This window comes from Symsagittifera roscoffensis, chromosome 1 (assembly GCF_963678635.1).
Source record: "Symsagittifera roscoffensis chromosome 1, txSymRosc1.1, whole genome shotgun sequence".
Lineage (NCBI taxonomy): Eukaryota > Metazoa > Xenacoelomorpha > Acoela > Convolutidae > Symsagittifera > Symsagittifera roscoffensis.
The window spans coordinates 75,439,365-75,464,559 of NC_087062.1; the positions used below are offsets into that span (position 1 = coordinate 75,439,365).

General features: G+C 36.6%; 1 protein-coding gene and 68 non-coding genes across 69 annotated transcripts in view; all 69 read right to left on the reverse strand.

Moving 5' to 3' along the window:
* Window positions 1-25,195, reverse strand: part of LOC134839865 (low-density lipoprotein receptor-related protein 2-like) — a 213,029-nt gene that overhangs the window by 72,295 nt on the left and 115,539 nt on the right. The window lies entirely within an intron of this gene.
* Trnas-aga (transfer RNA serine (anticodon AGA)) lies at window positions 123-204 on the reverse strand. The gene has a single exon. It is a non-coding gene; the product is annotated as a tRNA-Ser (tRNA).
* On the reverse strand, window positions 414-495 carry Trnas-aga (transfer RNA serine (anticodon AGA)). Its single transcript has one exon. It is a non-coding gene; the product is annotated as a tRNA-Ser (tRNA).
* Trnas-aga (transfer RNA serine (anticodon AGA)) lies at window positions 702-783 on the reverse strand. The gene has a single exon. It is a non-coding gene; the product is annotated as a tRNA-Ser (tRNA).
* On the reverse strand, window positions 992-1,073 carry Trnas-aga (transfer RNA serine (anticodon AGA)). The gene has a single exon. It is a non-coding gene; the product is annotated as a tRNA-Ser (tRNA).
* Trnas-aga (transfer RNA serine (anticodon AGA)) lies at window positions 1,280-1,361 on the reverse strand. The gene has a single exon. It is a non-coding gene; the product is annotated as a tRNA-Ser (tRNA).
* Trnas-aga (transfer RNA serine (anticodon AGA)) lies at window positions 1,569-1,650 on the reverse strand. The gene has a single exon. It is a non-coding gene; the product is annotated as a tRNA-Ser (tRNA).
* Window positions 1,860-1,941, reverse strand: Trnas-aga (transfer RNA serine (anticodon AGA)). The gene has a single exon. It is a non-coding gene; the product is annotated as a tRNA-Ser (tRNA).
* Window positions 2,156-2,237, reverse strand: Trnas-aga (transfer RNA serine (anticodon AGA)). The gene has a single exon. It is a non-coding gene; the product is annotated as a tRNA-Ser (tRNA).
* Window positions 2,448-2,529, reverse strand: Trnas-aga (transfer RNA serine (anticodon AGA)). Its single transcript has one exon. It is a non-coding gene; the product is annotated as a tRNA-Ser (tRNA).
* On the reverse strand, window positions 2,746-2,827 carry Trnas-aga (transfer RNA serine (anticodon AGA)). The gene has a single exon. It is a non-coding gene; the product is annotated as a tRNA-Ser (tRNA).
* On the reverse strand, window positions 3,032-3,113 carry Trnas-aga (transfer RNA serine (anticodon AGA)). Its single transcript has one exon. It is a non-coding gene; the product is annotated as a tRNA-Ser (tRNA).
* On the reverse strand, window positions 3,289-3,370 carry Trnas-aga (transfer RNA serine (anticodon AGA)). The gene has a single exon. It is a non-coding gene; the product is annotated as a tRNA-Ser (tRNA).
* Window positions 3,577-3,658, reverse strand: Trnas-aga (transfer RNA serine (anticodon AGA)). The gene has a single exon. It is a non-coding gene; the product is annotated as a tRNA-Ser (tRNA).
* Window positions 3,865-3,946, reverse strand: Trnas-aga (transfer RNA serine (anticodon AGA)). Its single transcript has one exon. It is a non-coding gene; the product is annotated as a tRNA-Ser (tRNA).
* Trnas-aga (transfer RNA serine (anticodon AGA)) lies at window positions 4,151-4,232 on the reverse strand. The gene has a single exon. It is a non-coding gene; the product is annotated as a tRNA-Ser (tRNA).
* On the reverse strand, window positions 4,989-5,070 carry Trnas-gga (transfer RNA serine (anticodon GGA)). The gene has a single exon. It is a non-coding gene; the product is annotated as a tRNA-Ser (tRNA).
* Window positions 5,861-5,942, reverse strand: Trnas-aga (transfer RNA serine (anticodon AGA)). Its single transcript has one exon. It is a non-coding gene; the product is annotated as a tRNA-Ser (tRNA).
* On the reverse strand, window positions 6,149-6,230 carry Trnas-aga (transfer RNA serine (anticodon AGA)). Its single transcript has one exon. It is a non-coding gene; the product is annotated as a tRNA-Ser (tRNA).
* On the reverse strand, window positions 6,436-6,517 carry Trnas-aga (transfer RNA serine (anticodon AGA)). Its single transcript has one exon. It is a non-coding gene; the product is annotated as a tRNA-Ser (tRNA).
* Trnas-aga (transfer RNA serine (anticodon AGA)) lies at window positions 6,724-6,805 on the reverse strand. Its single transcript has one exon. It is a non-coding gene; the product is annotated as a tRNA-Ser (tRNA).
* Window positions 6,979-7,060, reverse strand: Trnas-aga (transfer RNA serine (anticodon AGA)). Its single transcript has one exon. It is a non-coding gene; the product is annotated as a tRNA-Ser (tRNA).
* Window positions 7,268-7,349, reverse strand: Trnas-aga (transfer RNA serine (anticodon AGA)). Its single transcript has one exon. It is a non-coding gene; the product is annotated as a tRNA-Ser (tRNA).
* Window positions 7,555-7,636, reverse strand: Trnas-aga (transfer RNA serine (anticodon AGA)). Its single transcript has one exon. It is a non-coding gene; the product is annotated as a tRNA-Ser (tRNA).
* Window positions 7,845-7,926, reverse strand: Trnas-aga (transfer RNA serine (anticodon AGA)). The gene has a single exon. It is a non-coding gene; the product is annotated as a tRNA-Ser (tRNA).
* Window positions 8,422-8,503, reverse strand: Trnas-aga (transfer RNA serine (anticodon AGA)). The gene has a single exon. It is a non-coding gene; the product is annotated as a tRNA-Ser (tRNA).
* Trnas-aga (transfer RNA serine (anticodon AGA)) lies at window positions 9,089-9,170 on the reverse strand. The gene has a single exon. It is a non-coding gene; the product is annotated as a tRNA-Ser (tRNA).
* Trnas-aga (transfer RNA serine (anticodon AGA)) lies at window positions 9,671-9,749 on the reverse strand. Its single transcript has one exon. It is a non-coding gene; the product is annotated as a tRNA-Ser (tRNA).
* Trnas-aga (transfer RNA serine (anticodon AGA)) lies at window positions 9,960-10,041 on the reverse strand. The gene has a single exon. It is a non-coding gene; the product is annotated as a tRNA-Ser (tRNA).
* On the reverse strand, window positions 10,247-10,328 carry Trnas-aga (transfer RNA serine (anticodon AGA)). Its single transcript has one exon. It is a non-coding gene; the product is annotated as a tRNA-Ser (tRNA).
* Window positions 10,534-10,615, reverse strand: Trnas-aga (transfer RNA serine (anticodon AGA)). Its single transcript has one exon. It is a non-coding gene; the product is annotated as a tRNA-Ser (tRNA).
* Window positions 10,822-10,903, reverse strand: Trnas-aga (transfer RNA serine (anticodon AGA)). The gene has a single exon. It is a non-coding gene; the product is annotated as a tRNA-Ser (tRNA).
* On the reverse strand, window positions 11,110-11,191 carry Trnas-aga (transfer RNA serine (anticodon AGA)). The gene has a single exon. It is a non-coding gene; the product is annotated as a tRNA-Ser (tRNA).
* Trnas-aga (transfer RNA serine (anticodon AGA)) lies at window positions 11,397-11,478 on the reverse strand. The gene has a single exon. It is a non-coding gene; the product is annotated as a tRNA-Ser (tRNA).
* On the reverse strand, window positions 11,683-11,764 carry Trnas-gga (transfer RNA serine (anticodon GGA)). The gene has a single exon. It is a non-coding gene; the product is annotated as a tRNA-Ser (tRNA).
* Window positions 11,971-12,052, reverse strand: Trnas-aga (transfer RNA serine (anticodon AGA)). The gene has a single exon. It is a non-coding gene; the product is annotated as a tRNA-Ser (tRNA).
* Trnas-aga (transfer RNA serine (anticodon AGA)) lies at window positions 12,262-12,343 on the reverse strand. The gene has a single exon. It is a non-coding gene; the product is annotated as a tRNA-Ser (tRNA).
* On the reverse strand, window positions 12,547-12,628 carry Trnas-aga (transfer RNA serine (anticodon AGA)). The gene has a single exon. It is a non-coding gene; the product is annotated as a tRNA-Ser (tRNA).
* Trnas-aga (transfer RNA serine (anticodon AGA)) lies at window positions 12,833-12,914 on the reverse strand. The gene is given in 2 exon segments: window positions 12,833-12,867; window positions 12,878-12,914. It is a non-coding gene; the product is annotated as a tRNA-Ser (tRNA).
* Trnas-aga (transfer RNA serine (anticodon AGA)) lies at window positions 13,118-13,199 on the reverse strand. The gene has a single exon. It is a non-coding gene; the product is annotated as a tRNA-Ser (tRNA).
* On the reverse strand, window positions 13,408-13,489 carry Trnaf-aaa (transfer RNA phenylalanine (anticodon AAA)). Its single transcript has one exon. It is a non-coding gene; the product is annotated as a tRNA-Phe (tRNA).
* Window positions 13,695-13,776, reverse strand: Trnas-aga (transfer RNA serine (anticodon AGA)). Its single transcript has one exon. It is a non-coding gene; the product is annotated as a tRNA-Ser (tRNA).
* On the reverse strand, window positions 13,980-14,061 carry Trnas-aga (transfer RNA serine (anticodon AGA)). Its single transcript has one exon. It is a non-coding gene; the product is annotated as a tRNA-Ser (tRNA).
* Trnas-aga (transfer RNA serine (anticodon AGA)) lies at window positions 14,267-14,348 on the reverse strand. The gene has a single exon. It is a non-coding gene; the product is annotated as a tRNA-Ser (tRNA).
* On the reverse strand, window positions 14,546-14,627 carry Trnas-aga (transfer RNA serine (anticodon AGA)). The gene has a single exon. It is a non-coding gene; the product is annotated as a tRNA-Ser (tRNA).
* Trnas-aga (transfer RNA serine (anticodon AGA)) lies at window positions 15,224-15,305 on the reverse strand. The gene has a single exon. It is a non-coding gene; the product is annotated as a tRNA-Ser (tRNA).
* On the reverse strand, window positions 15,808-15,889 carry Trnas-cga (transfer RNA serine (anticodon CGA)). Its single transcript has one exon. It is a non-coding gene; the product is annotated as a tRNA-Ser (tRNA).
* Window positions 16,096-16,177, reverse strand: Trnas-aga (transfer RNA serine (anticodon AGA)). The gene has a single exon. It is a non-coding gene; the product is annotated as a tRNA-Ser (tRNA).
* On the reverse strand, window positions 16,385-16,466 carry Trnas-aga (transfer RNA serine (anticodon AGA)). Its single transcript has one exon. It is a non-coding gene; the product is annotated as a tRNA-Ser (tRNA).
* On the reverse strand, window positions 17,258-17,339 carry Trnas-aga (transfer RNA serine (anticodon AGA)). The gene has a single exon. It is a non-coding gene; the product is annotated as a tRNA-Ser (tRNA).
* On the reverse strand, window positions 17,548-17,629 carry Trnaf-aaa (transfer RNA phenylalanine (anticodon AAA)). The gene has a single exon. It is a non-coding gene; the product is annotated as a tRNA-Phe (tRNA).
* Window positions 17,835-17,916, reverse strand: Trnas-aga (transfer RNA serine (anticodon AGA)). The gene has a single exon. It is a non-coding gene; the product is annotated as a tRNA-Ser (tRNA).
* On the reverse strand, window positions 18,120-18,201 carry Trnas-aga (transfer RNA serine (anticodon AGA)). The gene has a single exon. It is a non-coding gene; the product is annotated as a tRNA-Ser (tRNA).
* Window positions 18,407-18,488, reverse strand: Trnas-aga (transfer RNA serine (anticodon AGA)). The gene has a single exon. It is a non-coding gene; the product is annotated as a tRNA-Ser (tRNA).
* On the reverse strand, window positions 18,686-18,767 carry Trnas-aga (transfer RNA serine (anticodon AGA)). Its single transcript has one exon. It is a non-coding gene; the product is annotated as a tRNA-Ser (tRNA).
* Trnas-aga (transfer RNA serine (anticodon AGA)) lies at window positions 19,365-19,446 on the reverse strand. The gene has a single exon. It is a non-coding gene; the product is annotated as a tRNA-Ser (tRNA).
* Trnas-cga (transfer RNA serine (anticodon CGA)) lies at window positions 19,949-20,030 on the reverse strand. The gene has a single exon. It is a non-coding gene; the product is annotated as a tRNA-Ser (tRNA).
* Trnas-aga (transfer RNA serine (anticodon AGA)) lies at window positions 20,239-20,320 on the reverse strand. Its single transcript has one exon. It is a non-coding gene; the product is annotated as a tRNA-Ser (tRNA).
* Trnas-aga (transfer RNA serine (anticodon AGA)) lies at window positions 20,528-20,609 on the reverse strand. Its single transcript has one exon. It is a non-coding gene; the product is annotated as a tRNA-Ser (tRNA).
* Trnas-aga (transfer RNA serine (anticodon AGA)) lies at window positions 21,402-21,483 on the reverse strand. The gene has a single exon. It is a non-coding gene; the product is annotated as a tRNA-Ser (tRNA).
* On the reverse strand, window positions 21,694-21,775 carry Trnas-aga (transfer RNA serine (anticodon AGA)). The gene has a single exon. It is a non-coding gene; the product is annotated as a tRNA-Ser (tRNA).
* Trnas-aga (transfer RNA serine (anticodon AGA)) lies at window positions 21,990-22,071 on the reverse strand. Its single transcript has one exon. It is a non-coding gene; the product is annotated as a tRNA-Ser (tRNA).
* Trnas-aga (transfer RNA serine (anticodon AGA)) lies at window positions 22,278-22,359 on the reverse strand. Its single transcript has one exon. It is a non-coding gene; the product is annotated as a tRNA-Ser (tRNA).
* On the reverse strand, window positions 22,857-22,938 carry Trnas-aga (transfer RNA serine (anticodon AGA)). The gene has a single exon. It is a non-coding gene; the product is annotated as a tRNA-Ser (tRNA).
* On the reverse strand, window positions 23,429-23,510 carry Trnaf-aaa (transfer RNA phenylalanine (anticodon AAA)). The gene has a single exon. It is a non-coding gene; the product is annotated as a tRNA-Phe (tRNA).
* Trnaa-agc (transfer RNA alanine (anticodon AGC)) lies at window positions 23,720-23,801 on the reverse strand. The gene has a single exon. It is a non-coding gene; the product is annotated as a tRNA-Ala (tRNA).
* On the reverse strand, window positions 23,999-24,080 carry Trnas-aga (transfer RNA serine (anticodon AGA)). Its single transcript has one exon. It is a non-coding gene; the product is annotated as a tRNA-Ser (tRNA).
* On the reverse strand, window positions 24,296-24,377 carry Trnas-aga (transfer RNA serine (anticodon AGA)). Its single transcript has one exon. It is a non-coding gene; the product is annotated as a tRNA-Ser (tRNA).
* Window positions 24,585-24,666, reverse strand: Trnas-aga (transfer RNA serine (anticodon AGA)). The gene has a single exon. It is a non-coding gene; the product is annotated as a tRNA-Ser (tRNA).

Consider the following 25,195-nt stretch of genomic DNA (forward strand, 5'->3'; position numbering starts at 1 on the left):
AAATCTTTTTTTTTCAAAAAACAGATAGCAAAAACCGCAATAACTCGATATTCGAAGCAAATCTGAGAAAAAAAATACTTTTTTGAGCCTTCTAAAAACCTGCCCCTCTTGCTAGTACGAATCGCAGCCAGCAGGATTCGAACCTGCGCGTGAAGATCACATTTGATTTCTAGTCAGACGCCTTAACCACTCGGCCATGGCTGCTCCGAATGATTAAAAATCTCAAAGAAATAGGAATTGTATTTCAAGGTAAATGTATATGTTTTTTTTAAATCATAATAATTCAACTCGACATCTTTTTTTTTTCAAAAAACACATACCAATAACCGCAAAAACTCAACATTCAAAACAAATCTGAGAAAAAAATACACTATTGACCCATCTAAAAAACAGCTCCTCTTGCTTGTACAAATCGCAGCCAGCAGGATTCGAACCTGCGCGTGAAGATCACATCTGATTTCTAGTCAGACGCCTTAACCACTCGGCCATGGCTGCTACGAAGGCTGGAAAAAATCTCAAAAAAGGTACTTTATTTCAAGGTAAAAGCATATGTCAATTTTAAAATTTTGTTTCAACACGACATCTTTTTTTTTCAAAAAACAGATAGCAAAAACCGCAATAACTCGATATTCGAAGCAAATCTGAGAAAAAAAATACTTTTTTGAGCCTTCTAAAAACCTGCCCCTCTTGCTAGTACGAATCGCAGCCAGCAGGATTCGAACCTGCGCGTGAAGATCACATCTGATTTCTAGTCAGACGCCTTAACCACTCGACCATGGCTGCTCCGAATGATTAAAAATCTCAAAGAAATAGGAATTGTATTTCAAGGTAAATGTATATGTTTTTTAAAATCATAATAATTCAACTCGACATCTTTTTTTTTTCAAAAAACACATACCAATAACCGCAAAAACTCAACATTCAAAACAAATCTGAGAAAAAAATACACTACTGACCCATCTAAAAAACTGCCCCTCTTGCTTGTACGAATCGCAGCCAGCAGGATTCAAACCTGCGCCTGATGATCACATCTGATTTCTAGTCAGACGCCTTAACCACTCGGGCATGGCTGCTCCGAATTATGAAAATCTCAACAAAATAGGAATTTTATTTCAAGGTAGAAGATATATGTTTTTAAAAAAAAATAATTCAACTCGACATCTTTTTTTTTCAAAAAACAGATAGCAAAAACCGCAAAAACTCGATATTCGAAGCAAATCTGAGAAAAAAAATACTTTTTTGAGCCTTCTAAAAACCTGCCCCTCTCGCTAGTACGAATCGCAGCCAGCAGGATTCGAACCTGCGCGTGAAGATCTCATCTGATTTCTAGTCAGACGCTTTAACCACTCGGCCATGGCTGCTCCGAATGATTACAAATCTCAAAGATATAGGAATTGTATTTCAAGGTAAATGTATATGTTTTTTTTAAAATCATAATAATTCAACTCGACATCTTTTCTTTCAAAAAACACATTCCAATAACCGCAAAAACTCAATATTCGAAACAAATCTGAGAAAAAAAACTCTATTGACCCATCTAAAAAACAGCTCCTCTTGCTTGTACAAATCGCAGCCAGCAGGATTCGAACCTGCGCGTGAAGATCACATCTGATTTCTAGTCAGACGCCTTAACCACTCGGCCATGGCTGCTCCGAATGATTAAAAATCTCAAAGAAATAGGAATTGTATTTGAAGGTAAATGTATATGTTTTTTTTTAAATCATAATAATTCAACTCGACATCTTTTTTTTTCAAAAAACACATACCAATAACCGCAAAAACTCAATATTCAAAACAAATCTGAGAAAAAAATACTCTATTGACCCATCTAAAAAACAGCTCCTCTTGCTTGTACAAATCGCAGCCAGCAGGATTCGAACCTGCGCGTGAAGATCACATCTTCTTTCTAGTCAGACGCCTTAACCACTCGGCTATGGCTGCGCCGAATGATTAAAAATCTCAAAGAAATAGAAATTATATTTCAAGGTAAATGTATATGTTTTTTAAAAAAAAAATCATAATAATTCAACTCGACATCTTTTTTTTCAAAAAACACATACCAATAACCGCAAAAACTCAATATTCGAAACAAATCTGAGGAAAAAAAATACTCTATTGACTCATCTAAAAAACTGCCCCTCTTGCTTGTACGAATCGCAGCCAGCAGGATTCGAACCTACGCGTGAAGATCACATCTGATTTCTAGTCAGACGCCTTAACCACTCGGCCAAGGCTGCTCCGAATGATTAAAAATCTCAAGGAAATAGGAATTGTATTTCAAGGTAAATTTATATGTTTTTTTTTAAAATCATAATAATTCAACTCGACATCTTTTTTTTTCAAAAAACACATACCAATAACCGCAAAAACTCAATATTCGAAACAAATTTGAGAAAACAATACTCTATTGACCCATCTAAAAAACAGCTCCTCGTGCTTGTACAAATCGCAGCCAGCAGGATTCGAACCTGCGCGTGAAGATCACAGCTGCTTTCTGGTCAGACGCCTTAACCACTCGGCCATGTCTGCGCCGGATGGTTAAAAATCTCAAAGAAATAGGAATTGTATTTCAAGATAAAGGTATATGTTTTTTTAAAAAAAATCATAATAATTCAACTCGACATGTTTTTTTTTCTTCAAAAAACACATACCAATAACCGCAAAAACTCAATACTCGAAACAAATCTGAGAAAAAACATACTCTACTGACCCATCTGAGAATCTACCTCTCTTGCTAGTGCGTATCGCAGCCAGCAGGATTCGAACCTGCGCGTGATGATCACACTTGATATCTAGTCAGACGCCGTAACCACTCGGGCATGGCTGCTCAGAAATATGAAAATCTCAAAAAAGTAGGAATTGTATTTCAAGGTTAAGGTATATGTTTTTTTTAAAAAATAATTCAACTCGACATCTTTTTTTTTCAAAAAAAAAGATACCAAAAACCGCAAATCTCAATATTCAAAACAAATCTGAAAAAAAAGTACTATATTGACCCATCTAAAAAACTGCCCCTCTTGCTTGTACGAATCGCAGCTAGCAGGATTCGAACCTGCGCGTGAAGATCACATCTGATTTCTAAACAGACGCCTTAACCACTCGGCCATGGCTGCTCGTAATGCTGGAAAAATCTCAAAAATTAAGTACTAAATTTCAAGGTAAATGCATATGTCAATTTTAAAATTTTGATTCAACGCGACATCTTTTTTTCAAAAATCAGATACAAAAACCGCAATAACTCAATACTACTGACCCATCTGAAAAACTCCCCCTCTTGCTAGTGCGTATCGCAGCCAGCAGGATTCGAAGCTGCGCGTGATGATCACATCTGATTTCTAGTCAGACGCCTTAACCACTCGGGCATGGCTGCTCAGAATTATGATAATCTCAACAAAATAGGAAATGAATTTCAAGGTAAAAGTATATGTTTTTTTTTAAAATAATTCAACTAGACATCTTTTTTTTTCAAAAAACAGATACCAAAAACCGCAAAAACTCAATGTTCAAAACAAATCTGAAAAAAAAAAAATACATTATTGATCCATCTAAAAAACTGCCCCTCTTGCTTGTACGAATCGCAGCCAGCAGGCTTCGAACCTGCGGGTGAAAATCACATCTGATTTCTAGTCAGACGCCTTAACCACTCGGCCATTGCTGCTCGTAATGATGGAAAAATCTCAAAAAATAGGTTCTAAATTTCAAGGTAAATGCATATGTCAATTTTAAAATTTTGATTCAACGCGAAATCTTTTTTTTCAAAAATCAGATACAAAAACCGCAATAACTCAATACTCGAAACAAATCTGAGAAAAAAAAATACTCTACTGACCCATCTGAAAAACTCCCCCTCTTGCTAGTGCGTATCACAGCCAGCAGGATTCGAACCTGCGCGTGAAGATCACATCTTCTTTCTAGTCAGACGCCTTAACCACTCGGCCATGGCTGCTCGTAATGATGGAAAAATCTCAAAAAAAGGTACTAAATTTTAAGGTAAATGCATATGTCAATTTTAAAATTTTGATTCAACGCGACATCTTTTTTTTCAAAAATCAGATACAAAAACCGCAATAACTCAATACTCGAAACAAATCTGAGAAAAAACATACTCTACTGACCCATCTGAAAAACTCCCCCTCTTGCTAGTGCGTATCGCAGCCAGCAGGATTCGAAGCTGCGCGTGATGATCACATCTGATTTCTAGTCAGACGCCTTAACCACTCGGGCATGGCTGCTCAGAATTATGATAATCTCAACAAAATAGGAATTGTATTTCAAGGTAAAGGTATATGTTTTTTTTAAAAAAATAATTCAACTAGACATCTTTTTTTTTCAAAAAACAGATACGAAAAACCGCAAAAACTCGATATTCGAAGCAAATCTGAGAAAAAAAATACTATATTGACCCATCTAAAAAACTGCCCCTCTTGCTTGTACGAATCGCAGCCAGCAGGATACGAACCTTCTAGTCAGACGCCTTAACCACTCGGCCATGACTGCTCCAAATGATGGAAAAATCTCAAAAAATAAGTACTGTATTTATAGGTAAATGCAACTGTCAATTTGAAAATTTTGATTCAACGCAACATCTTTTTTTTTCAAAAATCAGATACGAAAACCGCAATAACTTAATACTCGAAACAAATCTGAGAAAAAACATAATATACTGACCCATCTGAAAAACTGCCCCTCTTGCAAGTGCGTATCGCAGCCAACAGGATTCGAACCTGCGCGTGATGAACCCATCTGATTTCTTGTCAGACGCCTTAACCACTCGGGCATGGCTACTCCGAATTACGAAAATCTCAACAAAATAGGAATTGTATTTCAAGGTAAAGGTATATGTTTTTTTAAAAAAATAATTCAACTCGACATCTTTTTTTTTCATAAAACAGATACCAAAAACCGCAATAACTCGATATTCGAAGCAAATCTGAGAAAAAAAACTTTTTTGACCCTTCTATTTTTGACCTGTTTTTGCTAGTAAGAATTGCAGCAAGCAGGATTCGAACCTGCGAGTGAAGACCCCTTATGATTTCCAGTCAGACGCCTTAACAACTCGGCCATGGTTGCTCAGAATGATTAAAAATCTCAAAGAAATAGGAATTGTATTTCAAGGTAAATGTATATGTTTTTTTTAAAAAAAAAAATCATAATAATTCAACTCGACATCTTTTTTTTTCAAAATACAGATACCAATAACCGCAAACTCAATATTCGAAACAAATCTGAGAAAAAGACATACTCTACTGACCCATCTGGAAAACTCGCCATCTTGCTAGTGCGTATCGCAGCCAGCAGGTTTCGAACATGGGCGTGAAGAAAACATATGAATTCTAGTCAGACGCCTTAACCACTCGACCATGGCTGCTCCGAATGGTGAAAAAATCTCAAAAGTTAGGTACTGTATTTCAAGGTAAATGCATATGTCAATTTTAAAATTTTGATTCAACGCGTCATCTTTTTTTTTTCAAAAATCAGATACAAAAACCGCAATAACTCAATACTCGGAACAAATCTGAGAAAAAACATACTCTACTGAGCCATCTGAAAAACACCCCCTCTTGCTAGTGCGTATCGCAGCCAGCAGGACTCGAACCTGCGCCTGATGATCACATCTGATTTCTAGTCAGACGCCCCAACCACTCGGGCATGTCTAATATGAATTATGGAAAAATCTCAAAAAACAGGTACTGTGTTTCAAGGTAAATGCATATGTCAATTTTAAAAATTTGATTCAACGCGACATTTTTTAAAAAAAATCAGATACAAAAACCGCAACAACTCAATACTCGAAACAAATCAGAGAAAAAACATACTCTACTGACCCATCTGAAAAAATCCCCCTCTTGCTAGTGCGTATCGCAGCCAGCAGGACTCGAACCTGCGCGTGATGATCAAATCTGATTTCTAGTCAGACGCCTTAACCACTCGGCCATGGCTGCTCAGAAGGATGGAAAATCTCAAAAAACAGTTACTGTATTTCAAGGTAAATGCATATGTCAATTTTAGAAATTTGATTCAACGCGACATCTTTTTTTTTCAAAAATCAGATACAAAAAACCGCAATAAGTCAATACTCGAAACAAATCAGAGAAAAAACATACTCTACTGACCCATCTGAAAAAATCCCCCTCTTGCTAGTGCGTATCGCAGCCAGCAGGACTCGAACCTGCGCGTGATGATCACATCTGATTTCTAGTCAGACGCCTTAACCACTCGGCCATGGCTGCTCAGAAGGATGGAAAATCTCAAAAAACAGTTACTGTATTTCAAGGTAAATGCATATGTCAATTTTAGAAATTTGATTCAACGCGACATCTTTTTTTTTCAAAAATCAGATACAAAAACTGCAATAAGTCAATACTCGAAACAAATCAGAGAAAAAACATACTCTACTGACCCATCTGAAAAAATCCCCCTCTTGCTAGTGCGTATCGCAGCCAGCAGGACTCGAACCTGCGCGTGATGATCAAATCTGATTTCTAGTCAGACGCCTTAACCACTCGGCCATGGCTGCTCAGAAGGATGGAAAATCTCAAAAAACAGTTACTGTATTTCAAGGTAAATGCATATGTCAATTTTAGAAATTTGATTCAACGCGACATCTTTTTTTTTCAAAAATCAGATACAAAAAACCGCAATAAGTCAATACTCGAAACAAATCAGAGAAAAAACATACTCTACTGACCCATCTGAAAAAATCCCCCTCTTGCTAGTGCGTATCGCAGCCAGCAGGACTCGAACCTGCGCGTGATGATCACATCTGCTTTCTAGTCAGACGCCTTAACCACTCGGCCATGGCTGCTCAGAAGGATGGAAAATCTCAAAAAACAGTTACTGTATTTCAAGGTCAATGCCTATGTCAATTTTAAAAATTGGATTCAACGCGACATCTTTTTTCAAAAAACAGATACAAAAACCGCAATAACTCAATACTACTGACCCATCTGAAAAACTCCCCCTCTTGCTAGTGCGTATCGCAGCCAGCAGGATTCGAAGCTGCGCGTGATGATCACATCTGATTTCTAGTCAGACGCCTTAACCACTCGGGCATGGCTGCTCAGAATTATGATAATCTCAACAAAATAGGAATTGAATTTCAAGGTAAAGGTATGTTTTTTTTAAAAAATCATAATAATTCAACTCGACATTTTTTTTTCAAAAATCAGATACCAAAAACCGCAAAAACTCAATATTCGAAACAAATCTGAGAAAAAGAATACTCTATTGACCCATTTAAAAAACTGCCCCTCTTGCTTGTACGAATCGCATCCAGCAGGATTCGAACCTGCGCGTGATGATCACATCTGATTTCTAGTCAGACGCCTTAACCACTCGACCATGGCTGCTCCGAATGATGGAAAAATCTCAAAAAATAGGTACTGTATTTCAAGGTAAATGCATATGTCAATTTTAAAATTTTGATTCATTGCGACATCTTGTTTTTTCAAAAATCAGATACAAAAACCGCAATAACTCAATACTCGAAACAAATCTGAGAAAAAACATACTCTACTGACCCATCTGAAAAACTACCCTCTTGCTAGTGCGTATTGCAGCCAGCAGGACTCGAACCTGCACGTCATGATCACCTCTAATTTCTAGTCAGACGCCTTAACCACTCGGTCATGGCTGCTCCGAGTGATTAAAAACTTCAAAGAAATAGGAATTGTATTTCAAGGTAAATGTATATGTTTTTTTTTAAATCATAATAATTCAACTCGACATCTTTTTTTTCAGAAAACAGATACCAAAAACCGCAAAAACTCAATATTCGAAACAAATCTGAGAAAAAAAAACTCTATTGACCCATTTAAAAAACTGCCCCTCTTGCTTGTACGAATCGCAGCCAGCAGGATTCGAACCGGCGCGTAATGCTCACATCTGATTTCTAGTCAGACGCCTTAACCACTCGAACATGGCTGCTCCGAATGATGGAAAAATCTCAAAAAAAGGTACTGTATTTATAGGTAAATGCAACTGTCAATTTGAAAATTTTGATTCAACGCGACATCTTTTTTTTTTCAAAAATCAGATACGAAAACCGCAATAACTTAATACTCGAAACAAATCTGAGAAAAAAAACATAATATACTGACCCATGTGAAAAACTGCCCCTCTTGCAAGTGCGTATCGCAGCCAACAGGATTCGAACCTGCGCGTGATGAACCCATCTGATTTCTTGTCAGACGCCTTAACCACTCGGGCATGGCTACTCCGAATTACGCAAATCTCAACAAAATAGGAATTGTATTTCAAGGTAAAGGTATATAATTTTTTTAAAAAATAATTCAACTCGACATCTTTTTTTTTGCATAAAACAGATACCAAAAACCGCAATAACTCGATATTCGAAGCAAATCTGAGAAAAAAAAACTTTTTTGACCCTTCTTTTTTTGACCTCTTTTTGCTAGTAAGAATTGCAGCAAGCAGGATTTGAACCTGCGAGTGAAGACCACTTATGATTTCTAGTCAGACGCCTTAACAACTCGGCCATGGTTGCTCAGAATGATTAAAAATCTCAAAGAAATAGGAATTGTATTTCAAGGTAAAAGTATATGTTTTTTTAAAATAATAATTCAAGGCCATGGCTGCTCCGAATGATGGAAAAACCTCAAAAAAACAGGTACTGTATTTCAAGGTAAATTCAAGAGTCAATTTTAAAATTTTGATACAACGCGACACTTTTTTTTCAAAAATCAGAGACAAAAACCGCAATAACTCAATACTCGAAACAAATCTGAGAAAAAAACATAATATACTGACCCATGTGAAAAACTGCCCCTCTTGCAAGTGCGTATCGCAGCCAACAGGATTCGAACCTGCGCGTGATGAACCCATCTGATTTCTTGTCAGACTCCTTAACCACTCGGGCATGGCTACTCCGAATTACGCAAATCTCAACAAAATAGGAATTGTATTTCAAGGTAAAGGTATATAATTTTTTTAAAAAATAATTCAACTCGACATCTTTTTTTTTGCATAAAACAGATACCAAAAACCGCAAAAACTCGATATTCGAAGCAAATCTGAGAAAAAAAAACTTTTTTGACCCTTCTTTTTTTGACCTCTTTTTGCTAGTAAGAATTGCAGCAGGCAGGATTCGAACCTGCGAGTGAAGACCACTTATGATTTCTAGTCAGACGCCTTAACAACTCGGCCATGGTTGCTCAGAATGATTAAAAATCTCAAAGAAATAGGAATTGTATTTCAAGGTAAATGTATATGTTTTTTAAAAAAAAAATCATAATAATTCAACTCGACATCTTTTTTTTTCAAAATACAGATACCAATAACCGCAAACTCAAAATTCGAAACAAATCTGAGAAAAAAACATACTCTACTGACCCATCTGGAAAACTCGCCATCTTGCTAGTGCGTATCGCAGCCAGCAGGTTTCGAACATGGGCGTGAAGAAAACATATGAATTCTAGTCAGACGCCTTAACCACTCGACCATGGCTGCTCCGAATGATGAAAAAATCTCAAAAATTAGGAACTGTATTTCAAGGTAAATGCATATGTCAATTTTAAAATTTTGATTCAACGCGACATCTTTTTTTTTCAAAAATCAGATACAAAAACCGCAATAACTCAATACTCGGAACAAATCTGAGAAAAAACATACTCTACTGAGCCATCTGAAAAACACCCCTCTTGCTAGTGCGTATCGCAGCCAGCAGGACTCGAACCTGCGCCTGATGATCACATCTGATTTCTAGTCAGACGCCTCAACCACTCGGCCATGTCTGATATGCATAATGGAAAAATCTCAAAAAACAGGTGCTGTATTTCAAGGTAAATGCATATGTCAATTTTAGAAATTTGATTCAACGCGACATCTTTTTTTTTTCAAAAATCAGATACAAAAACCGCAATAAGTCAATACTCGAAACAAATCTGAGAAAAAACATACTCTACTGACCCATCTGAAAAAATCCCCCTCTTGATAGTGCGTATCGCAGCCAGCAGGACTCGAACCTGAACGTGATGATCACAACTGATTTCTAGTCAGACGCCTTAACCACTCGGCCATGGCTGCTCGTAATGATGCAAAAATCTCAAAAAATAGTTACTGTATTTCAAGGTCAATGCTTATGTCAATTTTAAAAATTGGATTCAACGCGACATCTTTTTTTTCAAAAATCAGATACAAAAACCGCAATAACTCAATACTCGAAACAAATCTGCGAAAAAACATACTCTACTGACCCATCTGAAAATTTCCCGCTCTTGCTAGTGCGTATTGCAGCCAGCAGGACTCGAACCTGAACGTGATGATCACATCTGATTTCTAGTCAGACGCCTTAACCACTCGGCCATGGCTGCTCCGAATGATGCAAAAATCTCAAAAAACAGTTACTGTATTTCAAGGTCAATGCTTATGTCAATTTTAAAAATTGGATTCATCGCGACATCTTTTTTTTCAAAAATCAGATACAAAAACCGCAATAACTCAATACTCGAAACAAATCTGAGAAAAAACATACTCTACTGACCCATCTGAAAATTCCCCCCTCTTGCTAGTGAGTATCGCAGCCAGCAGGACTCGAACCTGAACGTGATGATCACATCTGATTTCTAGTCAGACGCCTTAACCGCTCGGCCATGGCTGCTCCGAATGCTGCAAAAATCTCAAAAAACAGATACTGTATTTCAAGGTCAATGCCTATGTCAATTTTAAAAATTGGATTCAACGCGACATCTTTTTTTTTCAAAAATCAGATACAAAAACCGCAATAACTCAATACTCGAAACAAATCTGAGAAAAAACATACTCTACTGACCCATCTGAAAATTTCCCGCTCTTGCTAGTGCGTATCGCAGCCAGCAGGACTCGAACCTGAACGTGATGATCACAACTGATTTCTAGTCAGACGCCTTAACCACTCGGCCATGGCTGCTCGGAATGATGCAAAAATCTCAAAAAACAGTTACTGTATTTCAAGGTCAATGCTTATGTCAATTTTAAAAATTGGATTCAACGCGACATCTTTTTTTTTCAAAAATCAGATACAAAAACCGCAATAACTCAATACTCGAAACAAATCTGAGAAAAAACAAACTCTACTGACCCATCTGAAAATTTCCCGCTCTTGCTATTGCGTATCGCAGCCAGCAGGACTCGATCCTGAACGTGATGATCACATCTGATTTCTAGTCAGACGCCTTAACCACTCGGCCATGGCTGCTCCGAATGATGCAAAAATCTCAAAAAACAGTTACTGTATTTCAAGGTCAATGCTTATGTCAATTTTAAAAATTGGATTCAACGCGACATCTTTTTTTTCAAAAATCAGATACAAAAACCGCAATAACTCAATACTCGAAACAAATCTGAGAAAAAACATACTCTACTGACCCATCTGAAAATTTCCCCCTCTTGCTAGTGCGTATCGCAGCCAGCAGGACTCGAACCTGAACGTGATGATCACATCTGATTTCTAGTCAGACGCCTTAACCACTCGGCCATGGCTGCTCCGAATGCTGCAAAAATCTCAAAAAACAGATACTGTATTTCAAGGTCAATGCCTATGTCAATTTTAAAAATTGGATTCAACGCGACATCTTTTTTTTTCAAAAATCAGATACAAAAACCGCAATAACTCAATACTCGAAACAAATCTGAGAAAAAAATACTTTTTGAGCCTTCTAAAAATCTGCCCCTCTTGCTAGTACGAATCGCAGCCAGCAGGATTCAAACCTGCGCGTGAAGCTCTCATTTAATTTCCAGTCAGACGCCTTAGCCACTCGGCCATGGCTGCTCCGAATGATTAAAAATCTCAAAGAAATAGAAATTGTATTTCAAGGTAAATGTGTATGTTTTTTTTTTTAAATCATAATATTTCAAGTCAATATCTTTTTTTTTCAAAAAACAGATACCAAAAACCGCAAAAACTCAATATACGAAACAAATCTGAGAAAAAAAATACTCTATCGACCCATCTAAAAAAATGCCCCTCTTGCTTGTCGCAGCCAGCAGGATTCGAACCTGCGCATGAAGATCACTTCTGAATTCTAGTCAGACGCCTTAACCACTCGGCCATGGCTGCTCCGAATGATTAAAAACCTCAAAGAAATAGGAATTGAACTTCAAAGTAAATGTAGATGTTTTTTTTTTAAATCATAATAATTCAACTCGACATTTTTTTTTTCAAAAATCAGATACCAAAAACCGCAAAAACTCAATTTTCGAAACAAATCTGAGAAAAAAAAACTCTATTGACCCATTTAAAAAACTGCCCCTCTTGCTTGTACAAATCGCAGCCAGCAGGATTCGAACATGCGCGCGATGATCACATCTGATTTCTAGTCAGACGCCTTAACCACTCGAACATGGCTGCTCCGAATGATGGAAAAATCTCAAAAAAAGGTACTGTATTTCAAGGTAAATGCGTAAGTCAATTTTAAAATTTTGATCCAACGCGACATATTTTCTTTCAAAAATCAGATACAAAAACCGCAATAACTCAATACTCGAAACAAATCTGAGAAAAAACATACTCTACTGACCCATCTGAAAAACTTACCTCTTGCTAGTGCGTATCGCAGCCAGCAGGACTCGCACCTTCGCGTGATGATCTAATCTGATTTCTAGTCAGACGCCTTAACCACTCGGCCATGGCTGCTCCGAATGATGTAAAAATCTCAAAAAATAGGTACTGTATTTCAAGGTAAATGCATGTGTCAATTTTAAAATTTTGATTCAACGCGATATATATATTTTTTAAATCAGATACAAAAACCGCAATAACTCAATACTCGAAACAAATCTGAGAACAAACATACTCTACTGACCCATCTAAAAAACTGCCCCTCTTGCTTGTACGAATCGCAGCCAGCAGGATTCAAACCTTCGCGTGCTGATCTAATCAGATTTCTAGTCAGACGCCTTAACCACTCGGCCATAGCTGCTCCAAATGATGGCAAAATCTCAAAAAATAGGTACTGTATTTCATGGTAAATGCATATGTCAATTTTAAAAATTTGATTCAACGCGATATCTTTTTTTTTAAATCGGATACAAAAACCGCAATAACTCAATACTCGAAACAAATCTGAGAACAAACATACTCTACTGAGCCATCTAAAAAACTGCCCCTCTTGCTTGTACGAATCGCAGCCAGCAGGATTCAAACCTGCGCGTGAAGATCACATCTGATGTCTAGTCAGACGCCTTAACCACCCGGCCATGGCTGCTCAGAATGATAAAAAATCTCAAAAAATAGGTACTGTATTTCAAGGTAAATGCATATATCAATTTTACTATTTTGATTGAACGCGACATCTTTTTTTTTTTCAAAAATCAGATACAAAAACCGCAATAACTCAATACTCGAAGCAAATCTGAGAAAAAAAAACACTTTTTTGACCCTTTTAAAAAACTCCTCTTTTTGCTAGTGCGTATCGCAGCCAGCAGAACTCGAACCAGCGCGTGATGATCACATCTGATTTTTAGTCTGACGCCTTAACCACTCGGCCATGGCTGCTCAGATTGATCGAAAAATCTCAAAAAATAGGTACTGTATTTCAAGGTAAATGCATATGTCAATTTTAAAATTTTGATTCAACGCGACACCTTTTTTTTTCAAAAAGCAGATACAAAAACCGCAATAACTCACTACTCGAAACAAATCTGAGAAAAACATACTCTACTGACCCATCTGAAAAACTCCCCCTCTTGCTAGTGCGTATCGCAGCCAGCAGGATACGAACATGCGCGTGAATATCACATCTGATGTCTAGTCAGACGCCTTAACCACCCGGCCATGGCTGCTCAGAATGATCGAAAAATCTCAAAAAATAGGTACTGTATTTCAAGGTAAATGCATATGTCAATTTTAAAATTTTGATTAAACGCGACATCTTTTTTTCAAAAATCAGATACAAAAACCGCAATAACTCACTACTCGAAACAAATCTGAGAAAAAACATACTCTACTGACCCATCTGAAAACTCCCCCTCTTGCTAGTGCGTATCGCAGCCAGCAGGATACGAACATGCGCGTGCTGATCACATCTGATTTCTAGTCAGACGCCTTAACCACTCGGGCATGGCTGCTCGGAATTACGAAAATCTCAACAAAACACGAATTGTATTTCAAGGTTAAGGTATATGTTTTTAAAAAAAAATAAATCAATTCGACATCGTTTTTTTTTCAAAAACAGATACCAAAAACTGCAATAACTCGATATTCGAAGAAAGTCTGAGAAAAAAAATACTTTTTTGACCCTTTTAAAAAACTTCCCCTCATGCTAGTACGAATTGCAGCCAGCAGGATTCGAACATGGGCGTGCTGATCACATCTGATTTCTAGTCAGACGCCTTAACCACTCGGGCATGGCTGCTCGGAATTATGAAAATCTCAACGAATTGTATTTCAAGGTAAAGGTATATGTTTTTTTCAAAAAATAAATCAACTCGACATCTTTTTTTTTCAAAAACAGATACCAAAAACTGCAATAACTCGATATTCGAAGCAAATCTGAGAAAAAAAATACTTTTTTGACCCTTCTAAAAAACTTTCTTTCTTGCTAGTACGAATCGCAGCCAGCAGGATTCGAACCTGCGCGTGAAGATCACATCTGATTTCTAGTCAGACGCCTTAACCACTCGGCCATGGCTGCTCCGAATGATTTAAATCTCAAAAAATAGGAATTGTATTTCAAGGTAAATGTATATGTTTTTACAAAAAAATCATAATAATTCAACTCGACATCTTTTTTTTCAAAAAAACAGACACCAAAAACCGCAAAAACACAATATTCGAAACAAATCTGAGAAAAAAAATATTCTATTGACCCATCTAAAAAACTAGCCCTCTTGCTTGTACGAATCGCAGCCAGCAGGATTCGAACCTGCGCGTGAATAACACAATTGATTTCCTTGCCAGTCAGACGCCTTAACCACTCGTCCATGGCTGATCGGAATGATTGAAAAATCTCAACAAAATAGGAATTGTATTTCAAGGTAAAAGTATATGTTTTTTTTTAAAAAATAATTCAAGGCCATGGCTGCTCCGAATGATGGAAAAACCTCAAAAAAACAGGTACTGTATTTCAAGGTAAATGCAAGAGTCAATTTTAAAATTTTGATACAACGCGACACCTTTTTTTCAAAAATCAGAGACAAAAACCGCAATAACTCAATATTCGAAACAAATCTGAGAAAAAACATACTCTACTGAGCCATCTGAAAAACTCCCCCTCTTGCTAGTGCGTATCGCAGCCAGCAGGATTCGAACCTGCGCGTGATGATCACATCTGATTTCTATTCAGACGCCGTAACCACTCGGCCATGGCTGCTCCGAATGATTAAAAATCTCAAAAAAATGGGAATTGTATTTCAAGGTAAATGTATATGTTTTTTTTAAAAAATAATTCAACTAGACATCTTTTTTTTTTCAAAAAACAGATACCAAAAACCGCAAAAACTCAATACTCGATACAAATCTGAGAAAAAAAACACTCTATTGACCCATCTAAAAAACTTCCCCTCTTGCTTGTACGAATCGCAGCCAGCAAGATTCGAACCGACGCGTGATGATCAGATCTGATTTCAATTCAGACGCCGTAACCACTCGGCCATGGCTGCTCCGAATGATTAAAAATCTCAAAAAAATGGGAATTGTATTTCAAGGTAAATGTATATGTTTTTTTTTTAAAAATCATAATAATTCAACGCGACATCTTTTTTTTTTCAAAAATCAGAAACAAAAACCGCAATAACTCAATACTCGAAACAAATCTGAGAAAAAACATACTCTACTGACCCAACTGAAAAACTTTCCCTCTTGCTAGTGCATATCGCAGCCAGCAGGGTTTGAACCTGCGCGTGATGATCACATCTGATTTCGAGTCAGAAGCCTTAACCACTCGGCCATGGCTGCTCAGAATAATGGAAAAATCTCAACAAAATAGGAATTGTATTTCAAGGTAAAAGTATATGTTTTTTTAAAAAATAATTCAACTCGACATCTTTTTTTTTCAAAAAACAGATACCGAAAACCGCAATAACTCGATATTCGAAGCAAATCTGAGAAAAAAAAATACTTTTTTGACCTACTAATAAACTCCTCTTTTTGCTAGTACAAATCGCAGCCAGCAGGATTCCAACCAGCGCGTGAAGATCACATCTGATTTCTAGTCAGACGCCTTAACCACTCGGCCATGGCTGCTTAGATTGATTTAAAATCTCAAAGAAACAGGAATTGTATTTCAAGTAAATGTATATGTTTTTTTTTTAAAAAAAATCATAATAATTCAACTCGGCATCGTTTTTTTCAAAAAACAGATATCAAAAACCGCAAAAACTCAATAGTCGATTTGAGAAAAAAAAACTCTATTGACCCATCTAAAAACCTTCCCCTCTTGCTTGTACGAATCGCAGCCAGCAGGATTCGAACCTGCGCGTGAAGATCACATCTGATTTCTAGTCAGACGCCTTAATCACTCGGCCATGGCTGCTCCGAATGATTAAAATTCTCAAAGAAATAGGAATTGTATTTCAAGGTTAATGTATATGTATTTTGTAAAAAAAATCATAATAATTCAACTCGACATCTTTTTTTTTTCAAAAAAACAGATACCAAAAACTGCAAAAACTCAATATTCGAAACAAATCTGAGAAAAAAAAATACTCTATAGACCCATCTAAAAAACTGCCCCTCTTGCTTGTAGAATCGCATCCCGCATGATTCGAACCTGCGCGTGATGATCACAACTGATTTCTAGTCAGACGCCTTAAGCACTCGGGCATGGCTGCTCCGAATTATGAATATCTCAACAAAATAGGAATTGTACTTCAAGGTAAAGGTATATGTTTTTTTAATAAATAATTCAACTCGACATCTTTTTTTTTCAAAAAACAGATACCAAAATTCACAATAACTCAATACTCGAAACAAATCTGAGAAAAAAACATACTCTACTGACCCATCTGAAAAACTCCCCCTCTTGTTATTGCGTATCGCAGCCAGCAGTCTTCAAACCTGCGCGTGATGATCACATCTGATTTCTAGTCAGACGGGCCTTAACCAGTCGGGCATGGCTGCTCAGAATTATGAAAATCTCAGCAAAATAGGAATTGTATTTCAAGGTAAAATATACGTTTTTTTTAAAAAATAATTCAACTCGACATCTTTTTTTTTAAAAAAACAGATACTAAAAACCGCAAAAACTCAATATTCGAAACAATTCTAGGAAAATAAATACTCTATTGACCCATCTAAAAAACTGCCCTTCTTGCTTGTACGAATCGCAGCCAGCAGGATTCAAACCTGCGCGTGAAGATCACATCTGATGTCTAGTCAGACGCCTTAACCACCCGGCCATGGCTGCTCAGAATGATAAAAAATCTCAAAAAATAGGTACTGTATTTCAAGGTAAATGCATATATCAATTTTACTATTTTGATTGAACGCGACATCTTTTTTTTTTTCAAAAATCAGATACAAAAACCGCAATAACTCAATACTCGAAGCAAATCTGAGAAAAAAAAACACTTTTTTGACCCTTTTAAAAAACTCCTCTTTTTGCTAGTGCGTATCGCAGCCAGCAGAACTCGAACCAGCGCGTGATGATCACATCTGATTTTTAGTCTGACGCCTTAACCACTCGGCCATGGCTGCTCAGATTGATCGAAAAATCTCAAAAAATAGGTACTGTATTTCAAGGTAAATGCATATGTCAATTTTAAAATTTTGATTCAACGCGACACCTTTTTTTTTCAAAAAGCAGATACAAAAACCGCAATAACTCACTACTCGAAACAAATCTGAGAAAAACATACTCTACTGACCCATCTGAAAAACTCCCCCTCTTGCTAGTGCGTATCGCAGCCAGCAGGATACGAACATGCGCGTGAATATCACATCTGATGTCTAGTCAGACGCCTTAACCACCCGGCCATGGCTGCTCAGAATGATCGAAAAATCTCAAAAAATAGGTACTGTATTTCAAGGTAAATGCATATGTCAATTTTAAAATTTTGATTAAACGCGACATCTTTTTTTCAAAAATCAGATACAAAAACCGCAATAACTCACTACTCGAAACAAATCTGAGAAAAAACATACTCTACTGACCCATCTGAAAACTCCCCCTCTTGCTAGTGCGTATCGCAGCCAGCAGGATACGAACATGCGCGTGCTGATCACATCTGATTTCTAGTCAGACGCCTTAACCACTCGGGCATGGCTGCTCGGAATTACGAAAATCTCAACAAAACACGAATTGTATTTCAAGGTTAAGGTATATGTTTTTAAAAAAAAATAAATCAATTCGACATCGTTTTTTTTTCAAAAACAGATACCAAAAACTGCAATAACTCGATATTCGAAGCAAGTCTGAGAAAAAAAATACTTTTTTGACCCTTTTAAAAAACTTCCCCTCATGCTAGTACGAATTGCAGCCAGCAGGATTCGAACATGGGCGTGCTGATCACATCTGATTTCTAGTCAGACGCCTTAACCACTCGGGCATGGCTGCTCGGAATTATGAAAATCTCAACGAATTGTATTTCAAGGTAAAGGTATATGTTTTTTTCAAAAAATAAATCAACTCGACATCTTTTTTTTTCAAAAACAGATACCAAAAACTGCAATAACTCGATATTCGAAGCAAATCTGAGAAAAAAAATACTTTTTTGACCCTTCTAAAAAACTTTCTTTCTTGCTAGTACGAATCGCAGCCAGCAGGATTCGAACCTGCGCGTGAAGATCACATCTGATTTCTAGTCAGACGCCTTAACCACTCGGCCATGGCTGCTCCGAATGATTTAAATCTCAAAAAATAGGAATTGTATTTCAAGGTAAATGTATATGTTTTTACAAAAAAATCATAATAATTCAACTCGACATCTTTTTTTTTCAAAAAAACAGACACCAAAAACCGCAAAAACACAATATTCGAAACAAATCTGAGAAAAAAAATATTCTATTGACCCATCTAAAAAACTAGCCCTCTTGCTTGTACGAATCGCAGCCAGCAGGATTCGAACCTGCGCGTGAATAACACAATTGATTTCCTTGCCAATCAGACGCCTTAACCACTCGTCCATGGCTGATCGGAATGATTGAAAAATCTCAACAAAATAGGAATTGTATTTCAAGGTAAAAGTATATGTTTTTTTTTAAAAAATAATTCAAGGCCATGGCTGCTCCGAATGATGGAAAAACCTCAAAAAAACAGGTACTGTATTTCAAGGTAAATGCAAGAGTCAATTTTAAAATTTTGATACAACGCGACACCTTTTTTTCAAAAATCAGAGACAAAAACCGCAATAACTCAATATTCGAAACAAATCTGAGAAAAAACATACTCTACTGAGCCATCTGAAAAACTCCCCCTCTTGCTAGTGCGTATCGCAGCCAGCAGGATTCGAACCTGCGCGTGATGATCACATCTGATTTCTATTCAGACGCCGTAACCACTCGGCCATGGCTGCTCCGAATGATTAAAAATCTCAAAAAAATGGGAATTGTATTTCAAGGTAAATGTATATGTTTTTTTTAAAAAATAATTCAACTAGACATCTTTTTTTTTTCAAAAAACAGATACCAAAAACCGCAAAAACTCAATACTCGATACAAATCTGAGAAAAAAAACACTCTATTGACCCATCTAAAAAACTTCCCCTCTTGCTTGTACGAATCGCAGCCAGCAAGATTCGAACCGACGCGTGATGATCAGATCTGATTTCAATTCAGACGCCGTAACCACTCGGCCATGGCTGCTCCGAATGATTAAAAATCTCAAAAAAATGGGAATTGTATTTCAAGGTAAATGTATATGTTTTTTTTTTAAAAATCATAATAATTCAACGCGACATCTTTTTTTTTTCAAAAATCAGAAACAAAAACCGCAATAACTCAATACTCGAAACAAATCTGAGAAAAAACATACTCTACTGACCCAACTGAAAAACTTTCCCTCTTGCTAGTGCATATCGCAGCCAGCAGGGTTTGAACCTGCGCGTGATGATCACATCTGATTTCGAGTCAGACGCCTTAACCACTCGGCCATGGCTGCTCAGAATAATGGAAAAATCTCAACAAACTAGGAATTGTATTTCAAGGTAAAAGTATATGTTTTTTTAAAAAATAATTCAACTCGACATCTTTTTTTTTTCAAAAAACAGATACCGAAAACCGCAATAACTCGATATTCGAAGCAAATCTGAGAAAAAAAAAATACTTTTTTGACCTACTAATAAACTCCTCTTTTTGCTAGTACAAATCGCAGCCAGCAGGATTCCAACCAGCGCGTGAAGATCACATCTGATTTCTAGTCAGACGCCTTAACCACTCGGCCATGGCTGCTTAGATTGATTTAAAATCTCAAAGAAACAGGAATTGTATTTCAAGTAAATGTATATGTTTTTTTTTTTAAAAAAATCATAATAATTCAACTCGGCATCGTTTTTTTCAAAAAACAGATATCAAAAACCGCAAAAACTCAATAGTCGATTTGAGAAAAAAAAACTCTATTGACCCATCTAAAAACCTTCCCCTCTTGCTTGTACGAATCGCAGCCAGCAGGATTCGAACCTGCGCGTGAAGATCACATCTGATTTCTAGTCAGACGCCTTAATCACTCGGCCATGGCTGCTCCGAATGATTAAAATTCTCAAAGAAATAGGAATTGTATTTCAAGGTTAATGTATATGTATTTTGTAAAAAAAATCATAATAATTCAACTCGACATCTTTTTTTTTTCAAAAAAACAGATACCAAAAACTGCAAAAACTCAATATTCGAAACAAATCTGAGAAAAAAAAAATACTCTATAGACCCATCTAAAAAACTGCCCCTCTTGCTTGTAGAATCGCATCCCGCATGATTCGAACCTGCGCGTGATGATCACAACTGATTTCTAGTCAGACGCCTTAAGCACTCGGGCATGGCTGCTCCGAATTATGAATATCTCAACAAAATAGGAATTGTACTTCAAGGTAAAGGTATATGTTTTTTTAATAAATAATTCAACTCGACATCTTTTTTTTTCAAAAAACAGATACCAAAATTCACAATAACTCAATACTCGAAACAAATCTGAGAAAAAAACATACTCTACTGACCCATCTGAAAAACTCCCCCTCTTGTTATTGCGTATCGCAGCCAGCAGTCTTCAAACCTGCGCGTGATGATCACATCTGATTTCTAGTCAGACGGGCCTTAACCAGTCGGGCATGGCTGCTCAGAATTATGAAAATCTCAGCAAAATAGGAATTGTATTTCAAGGTAAAATATACGTTTTTTTTAAAAAATAATTCAACTCGACATCTTTTTTTTTAAAAAAACAGATACTAAAAACCGCAAAAACTCAATATTCGAAACAATTCTAGGAAAATAAATACTCTATTGACCCATCTAAAAAACTGCCCTTCTTGCTTGTACGGATCGCAGCCAGCAGGATTCGAACCTCCGCGTGAAGATCACATCTGATTTCTAGTCAGACGCCTTAACCACTCGGCCATGGCTGCTCAGAATGATGGAAAAATCTCAAAAAATAATTACTGTAATTCAAGGTAAACGTAATTGTCAATTTAAAAATTTTGATTCAACGCGACATCTTTTTTTTTTCAAAAAAACAGATACCAAAAACCGCAAAAACTCAATATTCGAAACAATTCTAGGAAAATAAATACTCTATTGACCCATCTAAAAAAACTGCCCCTCTTGCTTGTACCAATCGCAGCAAGCAGGATTTGAACCTGCGCGTGAAGATCACTTCTTACTTCTAGTAAGACGCCTTAACCACTCGGCCATGGCTGCTCCGAATGCTTAAAAACCTCAAAGAAATAGGAATTGTATTTCAAGGTAAATGTATATGTTTTTTTAAAAAAAATCATAATGATGCAACTTGACATCTTTTTTTTTTCAAAAAACAGATACAAAAACCGCAATAACTCAATACTCGAAACAAATCTGATAAAAAAACATACTCTACTGACCCATGTGAAAAAATCCCCCTCTTACTAGTGCGTATCGCAGCCAGCAGGATTCAAACCTACGCGTGATGATCACAACTGATTTCTAGTCAGACGCCTTAACCACTCGGGCATGGCTGCTCAGAATTACGAAAATCTCAACAAAATAGGAATTATATTTCAAGGTAAAGGTATATGTTTTTAAAAAAAAAAAATTCAACTCGAAATCTTTTTTTTTTCGAAAATTAGATGCCAAAAACCGCAAAAACTCAATATTCGAAACAAATCTGAGAAAAAACATTCTCTACTGACCCATTTGAAAAACTTCTCCTCTTGCTTAAACGAATCGCAGCCAGCAAGATTCGAACCTGCGCCTGAAGATCACATCTGCTTTCTAGTCAGACGCATTAACCACTCGGCCATGGCTGCTCCGATTAATGGAAAAATCTCAAAAAATAGTTACTGTAATTCAAGCTAAATGTAATTGTCAATTTTAAAATTTTGATTCAACGCGACATCTTTTTTTTTCAAATATCAGATACAAAAACCGCAATAACTCAATACTCGAAACAAATCTGAGAAAAAAAAACATACTCTACTGACCCATCTGAAAAATTCCCCCTCTTGCTAGTGCGTATCGCAGCCAGCAGGATTCAAACCTCCGCGTGATGATCACAACTGATTTATAGTCAGACGCCTTAACCACTCGGGCATGGCTGCTCAGAATTATGAAAATCTCAACAAAATAGGAATTGTATTTCAAGCTAAATGTAATTGTCAATTTTAAAATTTTGATTCAACGCGAAATCTTTTTTTTTCAAAAATCAGATACAAAAGCCGCAATACATCAATACTCGAAACAAATCTGAGAAAAAAACATACTCTACTGACCCATCTGAAAAAATCCACCTCTTGCTAGTGCGTATCGCAGCCAGCAGGATTCGAACCTACGCGTGATGATAACATCTGATTTCTTGTCAGACGCCTTAACCACTCGGCCATGGCTGCTCCGATTAATGGAAAAATCTCAAAAAGTAGTTACTGTAATTCAAGCTAAATTTAATTGTCAATTTTAAAATTTTGATTCAACGCGACATCTTTTTTATTCAAAAATCAGATAACAAAAACCGCAATAACTCAATACTCGAAACAAATCTGAGAAAAAAACATACTCTACTGACCCATCTGAAAAATTCCCCCTCTTGCTAGTGCGTATCGCAGCCAGCAGGATTCAAACCTCCGCGTGATGATCACAACTGATTTATAGTCAGACGCCTTAACCACTCGGGCATGGCTGCTCAGAGTTATGAAAATCTCAACAAAATAGGAATTGTATTTCAAGGTAAAGGTATATTTAAAAAAAAAAAATTCAACTCGACATCTTTTTTTTCAAAAAACAGATACCAAAAAACGCAATAACTCGATATTCGAAGCAAATCTGAGAAAAACAACACTTTTTTGACCCTTCTAAAAAACTCCTCTTTTTGCTTGTAAGAATCGCAGCAAGCAGGATTCGAACCTGCGCGAGAAGATCACTTCTGATTTTTCGTCAGACGCCTTACCCACTCGACCATGGCTGCTACGAATGATTAAAAGCTCAAAGAAATAGGAATTTTATTTCAAGATAAATGTATATAATTTTTTTAAAAAATAATAAATCAACTCGAAATCTTTTTTTTTTCGAAAATTAGATACCAAAAACCGCAAAAACTCAATATTCGAAACAAATCTGAGAAAAAACATTCTCTACTGACTCATTTCAAAAACTTCCTCTCTTGCTTGTACGAATAGCAGCCAGCAAGATTCGATCCTGCGCGTGAAGATCACATCTGATAGCTAGTCAGACGCCTTAACCACTCGGCCATGGCTGCTCCGAATGATTGGAAAATCTCAAAAAATAGGTACTGTATTTCAAGGTAAATGCATATGTCAATTTTAAAATTTTGATTCAACGCGACATCTTTTTTTTTCAAAAGTCAGATACAAAAACCGCAATAACTCAATACTCGAAACAAATCTGAGAAAAAACATACTCTACTGACCCAACTGATAAACTCCACCTCTTGATAGCAGCCAGCAGGATTCGAACCTGCGCGTGAGGATCTCAACTGATTTCTAGTCAGACTCCTTAACCACTTGGTCATGGCTGCTCCGAATGATTAAAGTTCTCAAAGAAATAGGAATTGTATTTCAAGGTAAATGTATATGTTTTTTTAAAAAAAATCATAATAATTCAACTCGACATCTTTTTTTTCAAAAAAAACTGATACCAAAAACCGCAAAAACTCAATATTCGAAACAAATCTGAGAAAAAAAAACTACTCTTTTGACCCATCTAAAAAACTGCCCCTCTTGCTTGTAGAATCGCAGCCCGCAGGATTCGAACCTGCGCGTGAAGATTACATCTGATTTCTAGCCAGACGCCTTAACCACTCGGGCATGGCTGCTCCGAATGATTCAAAAATCTCAAAAAATAGGTACTGTATTTCAAGGTAAATACAACTGTCAATTTTAAAGTTTTGATTCAACGCGACATCTTTTTTTTTCAAAAATCAGATACAAAAACCGCAATAACTCAATACTCGAAACAAATCTGAGAAAAAAACATACTCTACTGATCCATCTGAAAAATTCCCCCTCTTGCTAGTGCGTATTGCAGCCAGCAGGATTCGAACCTGAGCGTGATGATCACAATTGATTTCTAGTCAGACGCCTTAACCACTCGGGCATGGCTGCTCAGAATTGTAAAAATCTCAACAAAATAGGAATTGTATTTCAAGGTAAAGGTATATGTTTTTTTAATAAATAATTCAACTCGACCTCTTTTTTTTTCAAAAAAAAGATACCAAAATTCGCAATAACTCGATATTCGAAGCAAATCTGAGAAAAAAAACATTTTTTTGACCCTTCTAAAAAACTCCTGTTTTTGCTAGTAAGAATCGCAGCAAGCAGGATTCGAACATGCGCAAGAAGATCTCTTCTGCTTTCTAGTCAAACGCCTTAACCACTCGACCATGGCTGCTACGAATGATAAAAAATCTCAAAGAAATAGGAATTGTATTTCAAGATAAACGTATATAACTTTTTTTAAAAAACAATAATTCAACTCGACATCTTTTTTTTCGAAAATTAGCTACCGAAAACCGCAAAACCTCAATATTCGAAACAAATCTGAGAAAAAATACTCTATTCACCCATCTAAAAAACTGCTCCTCTTGCTAGTGCGCATCGCAGCCAGTAGGACTCAAACTTGGGGGTGAAGATC